Source organism: Dasypus novemcinctus, chromosome 4, assembly GCF_030445035.2.
Source record: "Dasypus novemcinctus isolate mDasNov1 chromosome 4, mDasNov1.1.hap2, whole genome shotgun sequence".
Classification (NCBI taxonomy): domain Eukaryota; kingdom Metazoa; phylum Chordata; class Mammalia; order Cingulata; family Dasypodidae; genus Dasypus; species Dasypus novemcinctus.
The window spans coordinates 107484356-107504816 of NC_080676.1; the positions used below are offsets into that span (position 1 = coordinate 107484356).

The following is a 20461-nucleotide window of genomic DNA, read 5'->3' on the forward strand; positions in this document are numbered from 1 at the left end:
TCTCAGTCTTTTTCACTGAGTTATGTTTTTCTCTTTGCTCTTGTGATGATGTGTTCCCCTTATTTCTGTCTCGGCCCCACATTTTCCAATCTTATGTCTCCAAAAATTATTTCAGAAACTCTTGTGTTTTCAATAGCCAGCCATTTTTGTTTGTGGGTTCACCAGAGGAGAACTCCAAACTTTTTTGGTTATACATGCTGAATAGAAAATAATTTAGCATATAATCTAAATATATGCACCTTTATCTATCAATTGGCTAAAAAATCCCCTGTAATAACACATGTATATTATAAAACATAAAAAGATAATCAAAAAGATATTAAGTAAAACAAGTGGTATTAAAATACTTTTATTTTACATTATAATGATATGGAACAAGTTTGGTTCTCAATAAATTGAAGATTAAATCAATCAATAAAATTAATGTTATTTTCAGAAGAAAGCACATGATTATATATCCTATATAATTTTGAACCCTTAGTTTCCACTATATCAATTCCTTTATATGGGTAAATTTATAAGGTAACATTTCTAAATACCTGACTGTTGAAAAATATAGCCCACACTTATACTTCTTTACAGATAGGAGAACAATGACAATTTGAATATGTCCCCAGAACATGAAAGGTTCTTTGGTGGGTTTAAGTGGTGGTGCAAGCATTTCTGTCACTTTGGCCATAAGACCTAACATACCTATGTTAGCAAGGTATCTGGAAACAGATGTGGCATTTATGAAAATGTTATTCAACTCCTCAATAGTAGAATCATAGCATTGACTTATATGGTTTTGGAGATGGCCTTGTTTTCTGCAAAAGATTTGAAAATATTTTGGAAAAATAACCCTGTCTTGAACTACAAATCCTGACAAAGCCAGAGTACCTAAACACGGCACATCAAGAGAACATTAGATTGGAATTGCCAGGAATGAGTTGGAGTATGCCACACTAACAAAGTATAAGAATCATTAGGCCAGGAGCAATCCATTTTAAGATAAAAGTGGTATATTCAGGATCAAGAATGAACTAGGCCAGAAGACATAGCAAGCAGCACAACACCCACGTCATTCACTTTTTTTGTACTGCCTCCGGTCATACTTCTACAATCATGGCGTTTCCTGTATAAGCAGGTGTCAGCTGAGGGAAAAATTCTAACTTGGTTCTTGGTTGGCCAGGTTTATATTTCAGTACCAGCAAAAAAGTAATGCTGCTGAATTTAGCTCTATTTACAGTATCTTGAAAGTCACCAATAAATTAATCCTCTTTTTGTGTAGTAAAAGGATCATCCATTTCCATTGTATAGGGGGGATGTGGTACAAAATATGTACATACAGATTCACACTGAGGAAAATGGTTTGGATGTTTGCAGTGGCCTGGAAGGAGAAATATTTAAAGGTCAGAGACCAGGAGATGTGTGGAAGAGCATATGGGTGGATTTATTGGAGTGAATATGAAGGGTGACAAACTTTATATCACTTGATAAGGCCAATAAGAGTACGTCTTTCAAGTGACAAACACCAAGGATCAAATGTCTAAGCTGGTTCAGTTTGATAAGCTCATTCATCTGCCACTCCGGTATTGGCTCAGATGGAAGCATGCATGTGTGTAACAACATGATCTCCCACTTTCCCAAATGATCAAACTGCTGTTGCTGTCAACTGCCTAAACTTCCAACAATAGAGACCACTATTGAGCTCCCAATATGACAAAATCCCTCATGGAGAAAAATAAGCATGTCAGTGGAAATTTGGTTATTGTAAACTAATTCTACTGTGAATGAGGCAGAAATTCATCTTAATTTAAATCAGCACATAATTCAGGTGTGGGTTATCTTTCACCTGTGCAAGGACCCAGGAAGTACCTTTACCTGAGGGATGACAGAGTGTGGATTACATTGCCTTGGATGAAGAAAACTACTTTACAGCAAGGGCATGTGGCACTGGCAATAACTGTTCCACTGTTCCTATCATATTCCACATCATCCAGATACTGCTAGCTTATAAAGATGGTGGAATGGGTTTTAGGAGATAAAAGTGCTTTGTCTTCTGGGAGTTAATGCCCTGTGATGATGGGGCTTTATCCTTTATGGTACAGTTTATTAAAAAATCAGTGGATGCTATATGTTGCATGCCCTTAGTTCATTGACTACATTGGGTCAGTAAATTCCCACACCACACAAGTGGGAAATTATGTAGTATTTCTTTCTTGATATCTTTGAGCCATATGAGTTTAATGATCCTGACACTCAGAAGTTAATGGGCTTTACCAGGAAAAACAGTGAGAATCTCTATGTACTTACAGCCACAGATTAAGTAAAAGGGTTTTTATAGACAAAACTGTTACAATAGAAAATGAAGAATTTTCATATTAATAAATTTGTCCATCCTTCACAAATATATAACAATTACAAACATTTTTGCATTGAGCAAGATAATCCCAAATACATGAAGAATATATTGACAAAATTAAAAATTATAACAATAGTTCTACAATAATAGTTGGTAGTAGTTAGTTCCCCATTTCCAATAATGGGTAAGGCATCCTAACAGAAGATTAAGAAGGAACCAGAGGACTTAAACAATGCTACAATCCAGATAGATCTAATAGACATATCTAGAGCATTCTACTACCAACAGAAGAATTCATGTTCTTTTGAATGCACATGGATTATAGTCAAGGATAGGTCCTCTATGTCAGGTCACAAAACAATTCACATTAAATTTTAATCAGTTGATTAATCTTTACCAACCACCCTGGAATGTACCTGGAAATAAATAACAGAAGGACAAATGGAATGTTCACAAATATGTGTAAATTAAGTAATATAATCCTAATTATTGGATTATAGAACAAGCAAAAGTGAAATCAGAAATTTCTTGGATAGAGTGAAGATGCAAACATAACTTTAACAATATTTAGATGGCACAGCAATAACATTTCACAGAGGGACTTTATTTGTGTAAATGCCCAATTTAAAAATGAAGAAAGATTGAAAATCAATAATTTTACTATACATCTTAAGAAACAAGAAAAAGAGGAGAATATTTAGTTTATTATTAGTGGACATATGATATAAAACATTAAAAAGAAAATTAATGAAATGGGGATAGAAAGCAATTGAAAGAATCACTGAAAGTAGAAGTTGCTTCTCGGAAAAGGTCAATAAATTTGATGAACTTTATCTAGACTGAAAATAGAAAGAAAACGATTCAAATAACTGAAATAAAAATTGAAGGTTGGGATATTAACACTGATACTTTAGAAATTAAAAGCATTCTACAAGAATACTTGCAACAAATTTTATTCAACACAAAATAGTTAGTATGAACATTTTTAAATTATATACCATGACCAAATGTGTTTCATCCCTCGTATACAAGGATGGGTCAACATAAGAAAATCTGTCAAAGTAATACACCACATAAACAGATTGAAAGAAATAAACATGATCATTTCTATAGAAGCAGAAAAAATATTCAACAAAATACAGCACCCTTTCCTGATTAAAAGACAAACAAACAAACAAACTACAAAAGATAGGAATAGAAGGAAACTTCCTCAACTTGATAAAAGGAATATATGAAAAACCCACAGCTAACATCATATTCAATAGTGAAATCCTAAATTATTTCCCTCTAAGATTGTGAACAAGAAAAGAATGCCCAGTTTCACTGCTTCTATTTAACACTGTTACAACTACTTACTTAAGATCTTAGGCAAGAAATAGACATAAAATATACCAAATTTAAGGAAGAAGTAAAAATTTCACTATCTGCAGATGACATGATCCTATACATAGAAAGCCCTGAGAATTCTACAAAAAAAAAGCTTCTAGAGTTTATAAATGAGTTCAGAGTCGCAGGTTAAAAGATTAACATGCAAAAATCTGTAGCATTTCTGTACACCAATAGTGAGCAACCTGAAGAGAAAAAAAATCCTATTTACAATAGCAACTAAAAGAATCAAATACCTAATAATAAATTTAACTAAAATTTATTTAAAGATGTAAATTACTTATATGTAGAAAATTGGCACAACACTTTTAAGGAAATCAGAGAAGACTTAAATAAATGCAAGAATAGTCCCTTATCATGGATTGGTAGACTAAGCATCAGTAAGATGCCTATCCTATGCAAACTGATCTACAGATTTAATGTAATCCCAATATAAATTGCCACAGCATTTTTTACTGAATTGCCAAAAAAAAAAAGTAACTATGAAATTTATTTGGAAGGGCAAGAGGCCCCAAAAAGCCAAAGACATATTGAAAAAGTAAAATGAAATTAGAGGAATCACACTACCTGACTTTAAAACATACTATAAAGGTACAGTGCTCAAAACTGCATGGTATTGACATAAGGACAGACATCCTGACCAATGCAACTGAATTGAGAGTTTTGATATAGAGCCTCACATATACAGTCAACTGACATTCAACAACATCACCAAGCCCATTCAACTGGGAGAGAATGGCCTCTTCAACAAATGGTGCTTGGAGAAATGGAAATTCATATCCAAAAGATTGAGAGAGGAGCACCATTTCACACCTTACACAAAAATTAACTCAAGATGGATCAAAGATCTAAAAAAAGAGCAACAGCTACAAAGACTTTGAAAGATAATGGAGGGAAGCATCTACAGGATCTTGTATTAGAAAATGATCTCATAAAATTCCCATGCAAAGCACAAGCAATGAAAGAAAAATAGATAAATGGGACCTCCTTAAAATAAGAAAAAATTTCCTCCTCAAAGGAATTTATCAATAAAACGAAAAGGCAGTCTACCCCATGGGAGAAAATATTCAGTAATCTTATATCTGATAGGGACCTAATATCTAGCATATATAAAGAAATCCTACACATTGGAGATAAAAAGACAAACAACCCATTTGAAAAATGGTCAAGTGATTTAAATAGACACTTCTCCAAAGAAAAAAATGTAACTGGCTAAAAACCACATGAAAAAAATGCTCAACATCACTAGTTATTAGGGCAATGAAAATAAAAACTACAATGAGATATCATCTTACATGCATTAGACTGGTAGCTATTAAAATACAGGGCGACAAGATTTGGAGAGGATGTGGAGGAATGGGAACACCCATACACTGCTGGTGGGAATGCAGAATGGTGCAGCTACTGTGGAGAACAGTTTGGAACTTCCTCAGAAAACTAACTATAGAACCTCCATACAATCCTACAATCCACTGCTGAATGTATACCCAGAAAAATTTAAAGCAAGGACACAGACAGATATATGCACACCAGTGTTCATAGGGGCATTATTCACTATTGCCAAAGGTTGGAATCAACCCAGATGTCATTCAACAGATGAGTGGATGGATAGATTATGGTGTATGCATACAGTGGCATATTGCTCAGGGGTGGAAAGTAGTACAGTATCAACATACCAGATAGAATGGATGAATATTGAGGACCTTGTGTTGAGTGAAGCAGGCCAGGCACTGAAGGACAAAGGTTATTTGATCTCACTGATAAGAATTAAGGAAATTGAGCAGACTTACAGAGCTAGAGTCTGGAAGAGAGGTTTACAGGAAATAGATAGGGAGAAGAAGGTTGTGAGCCAATGTCCATATAAGCAAAATCTAGGATAATGTGGAAGTATGTAGTTGTATAGTGGAGGGGCATGACAGTGGTATAATGATACTGTTGGGTTGGTGGGTGCTGGTTTGTCAGGGGAATGGGGTGGGGAGTGTGGGTTGGACTGTCCATGGAAGTGGGGGAAGGGTTAAGAGAGTTGGCAGGAGAACACTAGGGATTAGCGTGTACATGGTTGAAACTACAATGCTCTTTTGGCAATATGGCAAGTGAGATTTGCTGGATTGGGGTGCTGAATGTGGGGAAATTTGGGACAGGGCACGCCTGGGCCAGGTTTCTAGGAAGTGTGTGTGTGTTCATCTTGCCATAGTGTGTTCTATCTATGGGTGGAGACCCACAATAAATGGCAAGGTGGTAGGCTCCCATCCTGGGCAGGACCTCTAAGTTCTCAAATAGAAGGGCAGGAGTCTCTTGAGAGCATGAAAATATTTTAGAATCATACACTTAGCCAAATTTACTTATGAATAAAGAGAAATCAAATGGTAAGAAAAGAGGTTGAAATAGTAATGAATATCTTTCCAAAAATGGAACTCAAAGTCCAGTGGCCTCCCAGTATATTTTACTAAACATTCAAAGAAAAATTAACATTAATGATTCACAAACTTTTCTTATAAATTGAAGAAGACAAATTAAAACTGATTGAATATGTTACCAAAAGACCAGATTACAAGAGATACTAAAGGGATTGATGCAGCCTGAATGGAAAAAACAAGAATGAGAGACTTGGAGAAGAGTTCAGGAATGAAGATTATTTGGGAGGGTAAATTAAAGGGTGAAAAGACAAATAATAGTGGGATATAACAACATAAAGCCAAAGAACAAAATGGATGAATTAAGTAATTGAACTTTAATGGCTTGAACTCCCCAATCAAAAGAAATAGAATGAGAATGGATTAAAAAATATAAGCCATCTATATGTTGTGAAAAGAGATTCACCTCAGATGTAAGTACACAGTCAGGTTAAAAATGAAAGGTTGAAAAAAGATATTCCATGCAAAGTCTTACCAAAAAAAAAAAATAGCTGGACTAGTAATACTAACATCAGAAAAAAAAAGATTTTAAATGCAATTCTATTATATGTTGGGCCACAAGACAATTGTTAATGAATTTTAAAAGATTAAAATCATATAAGACAAACCATAATCATATCTCTAATCATAACAGAATGAAGCTGGAAATCAGTAATGGACAGAAAAAGCAAAAAGTCATAAATTTATGGAGATGAAATAACATACACTTAAATGATCAGTGGGTCAAAGAAAAATTGCAAGAGAATTCAGCAAAATCTTGAGACAAATGAAAATGAGAACACAACATATCTAAACCTATGGGACACTGCCAAGGTAGTGCTGAAAAGGAAATGTATAACCTCAATGTTTAGATTAAGAAAGAATAAAGAAGTTGTTGATGTGGGAGGAATGGAGGGTATGGGGAGTGGGGTATATGGGAACCTCTTATATTTTTAATGTAACATTTTGTGTGATCTATGTATCTTTTTCTAAAAAAAAGAGAAAAAAATGTACCACACTAATGAAAGATGTTGTTAGTGGGGGATGTTGTGGGAGGAGGAGGGGTGGGATATATGGGAATCCCCTATATTTTCAATGTGACATTTATGTAATCTAAAGTTCCTTTAAAAATAAAGAAAAAAATGCACATTAAAAAAAGGAATTAAGAGTTAAAATTAAGATCTAACTGCATACCTGGAGGAACTAGAAAAGAAAATGCAAAATAATATTAAACCAAGGTAAAGGAAAGAATTATAAAAGATCAGAGCAGAAAAAAATGACATTGAAAACAGTAAAATAATAGAAAGAATCAACAAAACCAAAGTCTGTTCTTTGAGAAGACTGACAAAATCTACAAAAGCATAGCTAGATGGACAAAGGAAAATAGGGAGAAGATGCAAATAAATAAAATCAGAAATAAAAGGGGGATCATTACCACTCACCCCACAGAAATGAGAGCTCAATAGAGTTGTTCATACAATGCCTACTGTATGCAAAAATACTAGAAAATATAAATGAGAAGGACAAATTCCTGGAAACACGTGAACCACCTAAATTGACCCTAGAAGAAACAGAAGACCTCAGCAAACTAATCACAAGTGAAGAGATTGAAACACTCATCAAAAACCTGTTAAAGTTGAAAAACCTGACTACATGATTAGAAATGAGGAATTTATGTGTGAAATGGAATATTCAACTTAGTACTTTTTATAAATTAATACTTATTGAAATGCAGAAATGTTCAATAATAGCCAGATGATTAAGTGAATTAGATAAATCATTATTACTTCATCATAATAAAATATTGTTTATTTAAAAAATGATGTTTAGAAATATTGAATAAAATCTAAAGTGAAAGCAACACAAACTAACACTATGTTGTGAGTATTTCCCCATAAGAAAATTCTTCATAAACACAATTATTAATGGCTAGTAACATAGCATAATTCATTCAACCATTTCCCTTTTATTATTAGTGATAAACATTGCTTCAAAGATTTCAATAAATAAAGCTGTTTGAAAAACATTAAAAAAAAACAGATGTAAAACCTTGGACCAGATAACTTCAGAGTTGAATTTACCAATGATTCAAAGATAATCTAATTCCAAATTTGCTCAAAATCTTCCCAAAAACTCAACAGGAAAGGACACTACTAAACTCATTGTATGAAGCCAACATCACTATAATACTAAAATGAGATAATGATACTACAAGAAAAAGAATATTACAGACCAATAATTCTAATGAATATAGATGTAAAAGTCATCAATAAAATACTTGCAAACAGAACCCAAAGACACATTAAAAGAATTATGCCACAATCAAGTGAGTTTCATCCCAGGTATACAATGATGGTTATTCAAGATTGCCAAAAGTTGGAGACAACCCAGGTGTCCATCAGCAGATGAATGGATTAACATATTGTAGTGTATGCAGCAAAAAGAAGAAATGAATTCATTGAGCATGTGACAACATGGGTGAACCTGGAGGACATTAAGGTGAGTGAAGCACACAAGACACAAAAGGACAAATACCATATGACTGAGCTATTATGAACTAAATATATTAGGGAAACTCAGGAATTACTAATTAGAACATAGGTCACTAGAAAATAGAATGAGGGTAGAGAATGGAAAGCTGATGGTTAATCTGTGCAGAATGAATTAGAAGGGTGTTTGCAAATCTTTGGAAATGAATGGAAATGGTGAGAGCACATTATAGTGTTGTGACTAGCAGAGCTATTATATTGGCATTACAGAAGTTGAAAGAGAAAGTGTAAGGAATGTATATTACTAGAAGGAAAGCTAAAAATTGTAACAATGGACTGTTTAACATAGTGAAACCTCATGTAAAATACAAATATGGGTGATATTGCATATGTAAGCCTGTTTTTACAAAAATAAATACAAATAAACTAGAAAGAAGGAAACAGCGTAACAACTATGTACTGCAGACTAACCATAAAGAGATTGAGAAGTGATAAGTTTTGTTTGCTTAGCTGATTGGGTTTTGTTTATTATTATTATTATGATTATTACGGGAATAATGAAAATCCTTTAAAAATGACTGGAGTGATGAATGCATAACTATATGATTATACCAAATACCATTGATTGTACACTTTGAATGGATTTATGCTTTATTAATATGTATCAATAAAACTGATTTGTTAAAAAATAAATGAAATAAAATCAAGTGTAAAAAAAATTCCTCACTGACAGCAGATTCAAATAGTTTAAAAACTTTCCCACCGTAATGGACAGAGGGATCTTACCTTTCTTATCATTTGTGATGTCTTTGCTTTCCTCATCATATACTTTTTTGGACTTCTGGACAAAATATTTTTTTACCATACTTCTAAAAGTGAATCTTGAACTAATATGAATTTGTTCTAAGTTTTGAAGGTTTATCACACACCTTAATACTGTCAATCTCTTTCAGTATTTATTAGTTTAACTCTGAGCATGTTTAGAATCTTTTACCAAATTCTGCAAAGCCTCTCTGACATTTTTAATGGAAAATTATTAAAATCTTAATGTATGAAATAGTCATCAAAATAAAGTTACTAACTTTTAGATCATTCATCAAACTATACCCTAAGAATGATTGATAAGTAAAAGTCAAAAATGGAAGTATATGAAAATATCAGTGATTAAAAGATTTAATGTGAGATTGCCAAGCAGCAATGGTAGAAACTAAGAAATAGAGAAACCGGGTAGATTTGAGTACTTTAAAATGAATATTTCTGGTCATTACAAAGCATCATAACACAAATTAGAAGAGAAATAAATTACTGAATAAGAAATTTAGTCTTTCAATGTAATATGTATATATAAATAACATGAAAAAGAATAAGGCTCTTTGAAAAGTAGGAAAATTATACTATCAAGTGATTTTTACAAAATAAAAATGGTCAATAAATATTAAAAAAATGCCTAAATTCACTAAAAATCAAGATATTAAAAATTACCATAGTTTATACCTCCTGCACTCAGGAAATGTTGATAGATGACCAAATACATCAGGCACTCTATTAAGTACTGGTAATAAAAGGTCAGCTATGAAATGATTTCTACTCACAAAATTATGCAAACGTTATAATTTATTTATTTGTCCTCTTTTATTTTTTAAACTTTGTTTTTAAAGAAACTTTACAGAAAAGTTACATCAAAAGTATAGGTGGTTCCCATATAACTCACTTCCTTTCCCTTATTAATGGCATCTTATACCAGTGTGGTACATGTATCACAACTGATGAACCAATATTTGTTCTTAAAGGGTTGCTTTTACCTTGGGAGCGCCTGGACAGGGAAGGGATGAATGCGGGTGGAGGCAGCCTTTTCCCAGGAGGTAGTACTGGAAAGTCATTGCTGCCTTTTCAAGTCCTAGGGTAGCCGCAGCCTCCACTTTCTCCTCTGGGTAGAGTCGGTTACAAAGGATGCAGGTGAAGAAGACCTGGCACACCCTGCCATTTTCCAGTCCGCTTTTGACGTGGGCTGCGGCAGCCGAAAGAAGTGGAACCAGGAGAGTGTGTCCAAGGGCCCACACTGCGTGGTGGTGGGGACCAAGACCAAGAAGGCGGCTCCCCACCTGGCTCTCCTTTTGCATCCCTTCCATGAGAGATGAAGGGAAGATGCCGGTGCCAGGACTCAAGGCCGGACGGAGGTCCCTGACGTCACTAGCGATTTCGCATCTTTAGTGGAGGCTGGACAAGCTGCACTGCCATTTCCTGGTGTCAAGGCCACTCATCCTCTTAACTGTAACAACCTGGAATATTATCTATCTTCTTCACCAATATGGCTTGTGGATTCCGATGATCCAAATTTGACATCAGTGCTGAAATGTCTAGAATATACTAAAAATTCCCTTCGTCAGCAACTAAAGCGGTGGATATGTGAAATCCGCAGATTATACAACCTTCGTGAGCATCTTTCCTGGATATTGAGATGCTAGACCCACCACTACCATCAGGTCAGAATGGACAACGGAAGAAATAACTTCCAAAAAGGAGAAGGAAGAGATGACTGAAGATATAGAAGGCTTAGATCACTATGAGTTGAAGGAAGAAAAGCCTATTAGTGGAAAAAAGTCAGAGGATAAAGGAATTTAGAAAGAAAATTTGGCCATATTACAGAAAATTACAAAGACCCAAAGGCAAGATCATCTAAATGGTGCAGTGTCTGGGTCAGTGCAAGTTTCAGATAGACTTACGAAAGAGATAATAGAGTTATGAAACAGGGATTTATTCAGTGGAATTCATAAATGACAGTTTATGTGCTTGGTATGCTAAACTGCAGAAGGTTGATCCTGATAGTACCCTTTACACAGTAATTTTCAGCTCTTAAAAGAAAAAGAAGGTATAGAACATATTTTGCTTAACTTCTCCTTTGAGGATAATTTTCCATTTGATCATCCTTTGAATGGTATTGTCTATTCTCTCAGGAGGGTAATTCTTGGGTGGAGAAGTATTATATATGGAACTTCTCACACACAAAGAAAGGGCTGGAGCAGTACATAATATAATCTGTCATCATGTAAATCAATGTCACCTTAGTCAAAGGCAAGTCAGAGTGCAGTTTGACTCAATTAAGAATCAATATACTCTAGCAAGAGCCCAACAATTTACAATTCCTTTGTACAGATACATGAGAAAAATGGCTGGTACACCCCTCCAAAGGAAGTCAGATAATGTGTTGACTATTGTATGTTCGGACCGTACGACAGAACCATATTAAAGAAAATATTTCCAACATGCAGACACAAGCTTTGAGTGCCCCTGTAGCAGCAGTTACCAAAGACATTAGCTAATAGATATTTTAGTGAATAATCTGTCAACTGACATCTAGAATAAATTACAGCCTTTTCAGTTTGCTTAACTTATCTTGAACTAAGCATTGGGATTTGACTCTATTTTTCCTCAGAAATACACACACTGGTTACTCCTTACCATCTCTCTTTCTTGAAAACTGAAACCTTCTAGGCAGGCAAGTCAGCATGAAATTAGTAAAGTTGTGACCCATTTTGGGTAATTTTCCTATGTTGAGCCCACAGATTATGAGGATTTGCGATATATTTTTTCATTTAGAGTGAGTAAAAGTTCAATTGTTTAATATTGGCTTAGAAAATTTAAAGTCCTCTAAATCACAGAAACTTTTTCAGGTCTAAATATAAAACCATTTTATGATATTGCCAAGATAATGACAGGGAATCTACTCATTAAAATCAGCCCAAAGTTGTACTTACCAAATGCAATGGATGTGTCATGATGATGGGAACGAGTGTTGCTGGTGGGGGGAGAGGTGGGGTGGGAGGGTGGGGTTGAATGGGACCTCATATATATATTTTTAATGTAATATTATTACAAAGTCAATTTAAAAAAATCAGCATTTTTTATGACTGACGATTTGAACTGTCTTTTGAAAATATACTCTTAATTGGTTTGTATTGTACTTTTTAAGTAAGCAAGGCTTGTAAGCAGTAATTTCTACTAGGGCATTAGAATCTTGTTGGGCTGACTCTTGTTTCAATATTCTTTATAAGGAAGCACTGAAATAAAAAACTTGAAGTTATTTAAAATATTAAGGAATTTTATGTGTCCATTTTATAAATGAGATGTTACAATCATTTATACATGATTAAACTTTTATAAGTTTATTCATAAACTCATAAAGTTATTGGTACAAAGACAGACTCCTCGAGCAAAAGCTGCAAAGGTAAATAAAGAAGACATATAATTTGAAAACTCTTAAGATTTATTGCTAGAGTCGTAACAATGGCTTTTAAATTGAAAGACTAATGAGAAATCTACTTATGTTAATTATTTTATAAAACCTGATTCAAATCAATGTACTCTTCATTTTATTGCCTTACCTGAATCAGTCCTGTTGGGTTCTTAGCAAGGTTTTATCCGTTTACTACCCATTTGATTTAAAAGTAAATTCTAGATAATTTTTTTTTTAAATTCAGAAGCACATTATTTTTCCTGCACAAACCAGTTACAAAGTTCAAAGTGTTTCTAATGCATTTGCTTTAACTTTCAGTTTTTAAATTTTAAACCACATCAGAGAGACTTGAGACTTCTGCATTATCGTGTGTTCTTTATTTCTTTTGGTTTTATTTCTTTTACTTAATGTAAAGATTAAGTAAAGATTTTCTGGCATTTTTGTTCACTTGGTTACATTTATATAAAGTTCTGATAGCAAGTTGGGCAAAGAACAAGTGACAAGGCAGAACTCTTTAAAACATTAAAGTTCCTTAAACTTAAGGCTAAGTCTTGAATAAATTATTATTATCCTAATGTATAGCAGATTTGGCATACATTGTTTTTTTGGATTTTATTTTTCATTGCAGATTTATTTGACAATGTATAGTAAATTTTGTAAATTTCCATCATGTTTATTGATAAAGAACCATTTAAAAATGTTGCTTATATCTTCCTCTCTCAAATTCTCCCCAAGTTTCAAATCTTATCACCAATTATATATTAAAGATTGCAATTAGTCTCATTGCTTCCAGTCTCTTTCCAATAAAATGTCAGATTAGTTTTCTGAAAGATACAATCATAATAGTCTACTACTAGGAAGACTTCAATGTTTGATGTACCTAAGATAAATTCACATTCCTCAGGGTGGCCTTAAGATTCTCAGTAACCTAATGCACTTCCATCCTTATTTCCCACATTCACCAATACCTTTCACCAAGAGCTCTGCCAGCTTTCTCACCTTGTTCATCCATCATTCACTTCCTTCATCACAACCCTCAGTGTCCCACTCATTTCTGTAAATATTGATCAGCTTATGATAGTATAGCTATTTTTCCCCAAATAAAATTTTTCCCATTTTTTATGTCACAGTTTACTTTTGATGATATGTAATAATCACCCAAGGCTAGACTGATCTTAATTGTTTGAACATCCAAACATATTTTATATACTCAACCCAATCTGGAATTTCTTGTCTATAATCTGCATTATTTCTTACATGTGTATGTCCAACATTATTATAAATATTGTGGGAGTAATGCTGTCTTAAGCATCTGTGAAAGGAGTAGTAAAATGCTATGAGGAAAAAAACAATATTGATCCCAAGATGGCTCAAACCTGTAGGAACTTGATCAGGCTACTTAATATTTCAAAATATTTTTGAATATTTTGCATAAAGTCATACAAAGAAAATGTTTTTTACTCTTGAAAAGTATAAAAAATGTCAAATTCATTAGCAGATATTATACATGTAAGTTCTAGTTCACGACCTAGTAGGTAGTAGTTTCTCAGTGAATTTTCTTTCTTTTATATTTATTTAAATCATCAATGCCTATATGTATATTTTTAATTTTCACTATTCTATGCCTCATTTAAGCCTCACAGTATTTCCAGTTTCTGTAATGCCATGATTATATAAACCTTTGATTTAATTGATATAGAGAAGAATTCCACATCATGTACCACAGGTTATAGTAATTTACATGAGACATTGAAATCCAGAGATTTCAAGATACAGTATAATTTTCTAATAAAGAGAGATAAAATCCTCCATGTCAGAGAACTTGAGAGAAAAAATGATTAATGCTAAGATGAAAATATTCTTGTTACAAGGATACATATTCTTCATGAATCCATATTCAATCATAATCTCTTGGAAAGCCTCAAAGAAACTTGAGAATCAAATTTATATTCACAGTTACATCAGATAGATGCTGTTTCTTAGGAGGAGATTAATATTTGAGTACTTGGAATGATCCTAGATTTGAAGATTGTCTTTAGGATTTCCAAAAATTAGGTATTATATTAATATTGAATGGAACCTGTTTGTACCTACTGACTTCTGTAACTACTATTATTAGGAGGTTGAGAATTGTAACTAAATACCCATTGAACAATTTATGACCTCAGGAATAACTGTATATCCATTGAAGATGGACTCTAGTGGCTTAGGTAATAACACATTTTAGCAGAATCCCTGCTTTTGGAACTTATTTACACATTTTTTGATGATTGGATTTAGGCGTAATTATATTTTAGTGACTTAATTTTTATATACAAAGTAGCCATTTTCTATTTTCTCAGTATCCCTTGCTTTGAGAATCAACCAGTTTGTCACAGTGAATAATATTTATTTCAAAATCTTATGAATTTTTCCTCTTTTCATAATTCTCTTGGTAACTTTATAACTTCCTTATTGATTAGAATATAAATAAAAGGATTTAATATAGAAATTACTAGAGTATAAAATTGACAACTGGTATTCATTTCATCTTTAAACGTACTTGTTAGGGCATACATGGAGAGAAAACAATAATTTTTGAGACGGAGAAAAAGTAGGTGCACAAGGTGATAATGCTTTGCCTCTTCATTTTATGATGCCGTTTTGAAATCACTGAAAGGAAAGCATAGAAAAAAAAAAGATTAGGACTATGTTAATAGTGAAGGCTTGAATTGTCCCTTAAAAGATAATTATCTCACTTCACTGATAAAAGGATGGACACAGGAGTGTCTACACAATGGAAGAGTATCAGAAAAAAATAATTAATTTAATGAGATCCACTCAAAGTTAAGCTAAACAGAAACCCGATACGGATCATGAAATGCAGATTTCCAGGTATGGAGGCCTTTGCAGTCATCTGAATGTAGAGTTCCTTCAACATCCTGGCACGGTACTGCAGTGGAGAGCATATTGCCACACAATAGTCATAGGGCATCACTTCCAGAAGAAAGCAGTCAACATATCAGTAAAGCAGAGAAAGTAAATTTGTGTATTCATAGAGGGAAGTAATTCTGTCTTTTTAATAAAGTTCTCTTAATATTTTGGAGGTAATGGCACAAGAACAGCAGTAATCTATCAGAGGCAGGTTGCCCATAGTGATAACATTTGTGTATGAAGAGCACTCAACATAAAAGTTAATGCCAGCTATTCAAGATTCCCCAGCATGGTGGTGAAATAGATGACAAAGACCACCACAGACAGAAGCAGCTAAAGGTCTGGTTGATCCCTAACTCCTACGAGGATAAATTAAACTGTCAAGGTGTGATTATCCTTAGTCATCTCTGCCTTCTCTGTTGAGTTATAACTCATGGAGAAATAAGATTTTAATTTGGAATGTGCTAATTTTCCCTAAAGTTTCTCTTTTTACACAGTAAATAGAATGGCTTCTTCTTCAAGCTTCCTCAGTTCTACATGGAACACAGGCATACAAAGCTCTGGGGATATTAGGTTCTGTAATATGACAGCTTTTATTCCCTGAAGTTTTGAAGCCATGATTCACAAGAATATTTTAATAATTCCAAGGAGAATACTTATAGTAGTAAAGAGTAAAGGAATTTCTATATGAATTTAAGGATAGAATGCAAATCTAGGTTATTCATACTTCATTCATTGTTTCAAATATCAATGCCAGTCTTTATCAACAATTCTTAATATTTTCTTAGGATCAATTTTCCAGTATATATAGATACAAAATTTATTTAAAGTTATATGTCTTTTTTTTCACTGAACAGTTTTTTCATGTTATCTTAGTACAGTGTGTAACTTAAAATAGCACACTTTTGGTATGCTAAATTTATATTAGGAAATGCACAATAGCACTAAGAATGAAGGAATGTTGATTTATGCTTTAAAGTAAATTACGTCACAGGGCTTCAGAGAAATAGCAATAAATTTTATTAATAAGTAATTTGAATATATCATCTCCATAGTTATATCAATACATGAGGAATCCATTCCTGCCTTGGTAGAGAAAAGTTTTGAGGTTATGGTAAATAAAATATGTATTCTTTTCATTTTTCTGAATACTTTCCATTTGTAGCTTGAAAGGGCTCCTCAATGTTCTAATATTATGTGCCCTGGTGTACAAACAGTTATAATGAAAACCATATTATTTCATTATCAGACATCCATCATATACCTCTCCAAGTTGTTTCACAGTGACTCCTACTAACATTTTATTTTGTTTATGGCAACCTTGCCTTTGTTATTACCAGGTCTATTTATCTTTATTGAGGTTCAGTGGACATAACTCCCTGACCCTGAGCAAAGCAACAGTTTGCTTCCAGGAAGATGTCCATCTTTGCTATCTCTAAGATCAATTCAAATTCCTTAAGGTGGTGTTTAAGTTTCTCTCTAACCAGGGGAGTGGATGTGGCTGGGGAGCAGATGTGGCTCAAGCATTTGGGTGCCCTCCTCCCACGTGGGAAGTTCCGAGTTCAGTTCTCAGGGCTTCCTAAAGAAGACAAGCAAGACTGCGAGTTCACATGATGGGCTGGTGCAGCGAGGTGCTACAACGAGATGATGCAAGAAGATGATATAACAAGATGATGCCACAAGGAGACATAATTAAAGACACAACAAGCAGGAAGCAGACGTGGCTCAAGCAATTGGGCACCTCCCCCCCCCCATATGGGAGATCCTGGGTTTGGGTTCTGGTGCCTCCTAAGCAAACAAACAAAAAAAGTTGAGCAAACACAGAGAGCCCACACAAAGGAACAGACACTGAGAGTAAACAGCGAGTTCAAACAATGGGGGAGGGGGCAGTAAATAAATAAATCTTTAAAAAAAAAATTCTCTGTAACTAGATAACCTCTGACCTTATTTCAAACAGCTCTTCCGATTTTGTTATTCTGTCTGCTCATCCCCATCTCCTGTCGTTGCCCACACTGCTAGTGCCACACTTAAATCCATAAACAGTGCCCCTACCCATGCTATTATTACTGTTGTTCTTTGCTCAAATAATTAGTCATTTCATTCTTTATAAGGCATAGCTTACATATAATGCTGCATAATAACATTTTAAGTAATTACACTATGAGCACATTGATCTCCATTTCTAAAACCTCAAGCATGTTTTATATAACATGTTTTATATAATATGTTGAGCATATTGTGCATTGCTTTTTATTGTATGTATGTGTGTATATGTGTGTGTGTGTGTGTATATATATATATGCCCATGTTTTCCTATTATATTTTATTTTGTGATTCACTTTGATTTATACTCCAATAAAAAGATTCAAATCCTAGGGCCAATCTGGGAGAGATTAACTTATTTTCTGTCTCTGACCACTGATACTGAGTGAACACTTTGATGTTTGAAAATTGAAATTGTATACATAGAATGAAATTATTCAAGTCACAGCATTTTTTAAAATGTAGGTATACATATTTTACTTGAATTGGCACTTCTAATATTTTTGCTTCTTCAGAAATTATAAGAATTTTTAAAGTATATAAAAATAGCCTATGGATTAATTTTAAAATGAATTTTTTTTTAAACTTCAGATTCCTAGTATGCAAATAAGAACACAATGAATCTTCTGAAGATTTTTGAGAAAAAATGGTGCACTTTAAAATATATCGTCTAAAGCAGATACAACCCCCAGATATTGGTTCCTTTGAGGGCTAAAGAGACCCATGGGAGTTATGGTCATGGCCGATGGGGTTAACTACCAGGGCAGATGGCCCCTCTTTGGAAATGGTGTTTATGTGTGATGAATCTGGACTCAGATGGGATCTCCCTTCATAAGACTTTCATGCTAATGTGCTGGAGGTGCAGTTAATGTTGGGGTTTAAGATATATTTAGGGGATTTGAATCTCTGGACTGACAATGTGATAGCCAGATCCTGAGCCTCAACAGACTCCAGCACCTACAATCTGATTTATTGGACTTACCACACTCAGCTAAGATGGAGGTGAAGAAGGACAACCACCACACCATGGAGCCTAGAGTGATTACAACTGAAAATGGGAGGATTGCATCCAGCATCCAGGTGGAATCTGAGCCTCCTCTTGACATAAAGGTGCAATGGACACAACCAATCCAGTGTCCACATAGAAGAGGTGGCATTGGATTGGGAAAAGTGGACATAATGGACAAAGGGTATGGGGAAAGGCAGGAAGAGATGAGAGGTGGAGGCGTCTTCGGGACATGGAGCTGCCCTGGATGGTGCTTCAGAGGTAATCACCGGACATTGTAAATCCTCACAGGGCCTACATGATGGAATAGAGGAGAGTATGGGCCATGATGTGAACCAATGTATATGAGGTGCAGAGGTGCCCAAAGATGTACTTACCAAATCCAATGGATGTGTCATGATGATGGGAACGAGTGTTGTTGGGGGTGGGGGAGAGGGGGGGTGGGGGGGTGGGGTTGAATGGGACCTCACATATATATTTTTAATGTAATATTATTACAAAGTCAATAAAAAATAAAAAAATAAAAAAAAAATATATCGTCTTTCATTATTAAAGATGCACTAGGACACATTGACAAAAGATATAAACAAGTAAATTCTATGATCACAAAGGGTTTATTTTTCTATGATCAAAATATCAGAAGAAAGGTACTGCCTGATTATATATTTATTTTTATTTAAAAACATTGAATATGTGCTACTTGCTTATTCAGTAAATTAGAAATTACTTTCAAGCACATACCTGTATTATATATAGCATTATTTTGTAACTTATGTGAATGCTTTGAAATTCTATATTATACTAAGAAAAAGTCATGATGAATTGCAGTCTTTATTTATCCTAGTTCCCCAAAGGCTTCAATTTAGAGAAAAATTACAAAGATAAATAGGGAGTTAAAACCTAAAATCAAATAAGTTTAGAGAAATAAAAGGAAACAAAATTCATTTATGTTATTATTAAGGGTAAAAATAAATTAGAACACTTCCCTTACCTCGTTTTCACTGAGAAGGACTTTTGTACAACAGGTAATTTCATTATGGTATTAGGACTTATAGGAGTTTTGAATATAAACCATTGTCTCTGAAACATATTGGGTGGAAATAGTAAACATCAATTAGGCAACTAATAGGTCGTTGCCAATAATTATGTTCTTTACAGTGCAGAGTTTATTTCCATCAGATCCTAAAGTGATTTTCTTGCATTGACAACAACAGTGTTTTTCTGTGGGGAGCTTCAGTCCCCAAAAGATATAATTGAAGACACTATGGAGAAAGCACATGCCCTTCACTAAAGTCTGTGTAATGATCATCTTGACAATTCTAATGTAACTGACCTAATGTTTGCAATCCTCTTCACGATTCTGTGCATATCAAAAAAGGGTAGAACAAGTTTCAGGCTGTTTGAGTACTTATAGGAGAAAGTGGTCTCATTAACAATTAATAATATGGTTTATTAAAAAATAATTAGTGTAATATAGGCCTGAGGAAGAAATGCTAAGTGGTGTAGAGTCTTTTTTTGGCGTAATGAAATTTTTCTAACATTTTTGAGATGATGAATGTACAACATTGTGATTATACTAAATGTCATTGATTATACACTTTGGATAGAATAGCCAGAAGCAGCAGCTATGTACAGTAGGGGAGGCATAGAGAG

The 20461-nt window shown here is 33.9% G+C and overlaps 1 pseudogene; it reads left to right on the plus strand.

The window, feature by feature from the left end:
- LOC101427238 (ubiquitin-conjugating enzyme E2 Q2 pseudogene) overlaps positions 1-11813 on the plus strand; it is a 91174-nt pseudogene extending 79361 nt beyond the window's left edge.
- The last annotated feature ends 8648 nt before the right edge of the window (positions 11814-20461 follow it).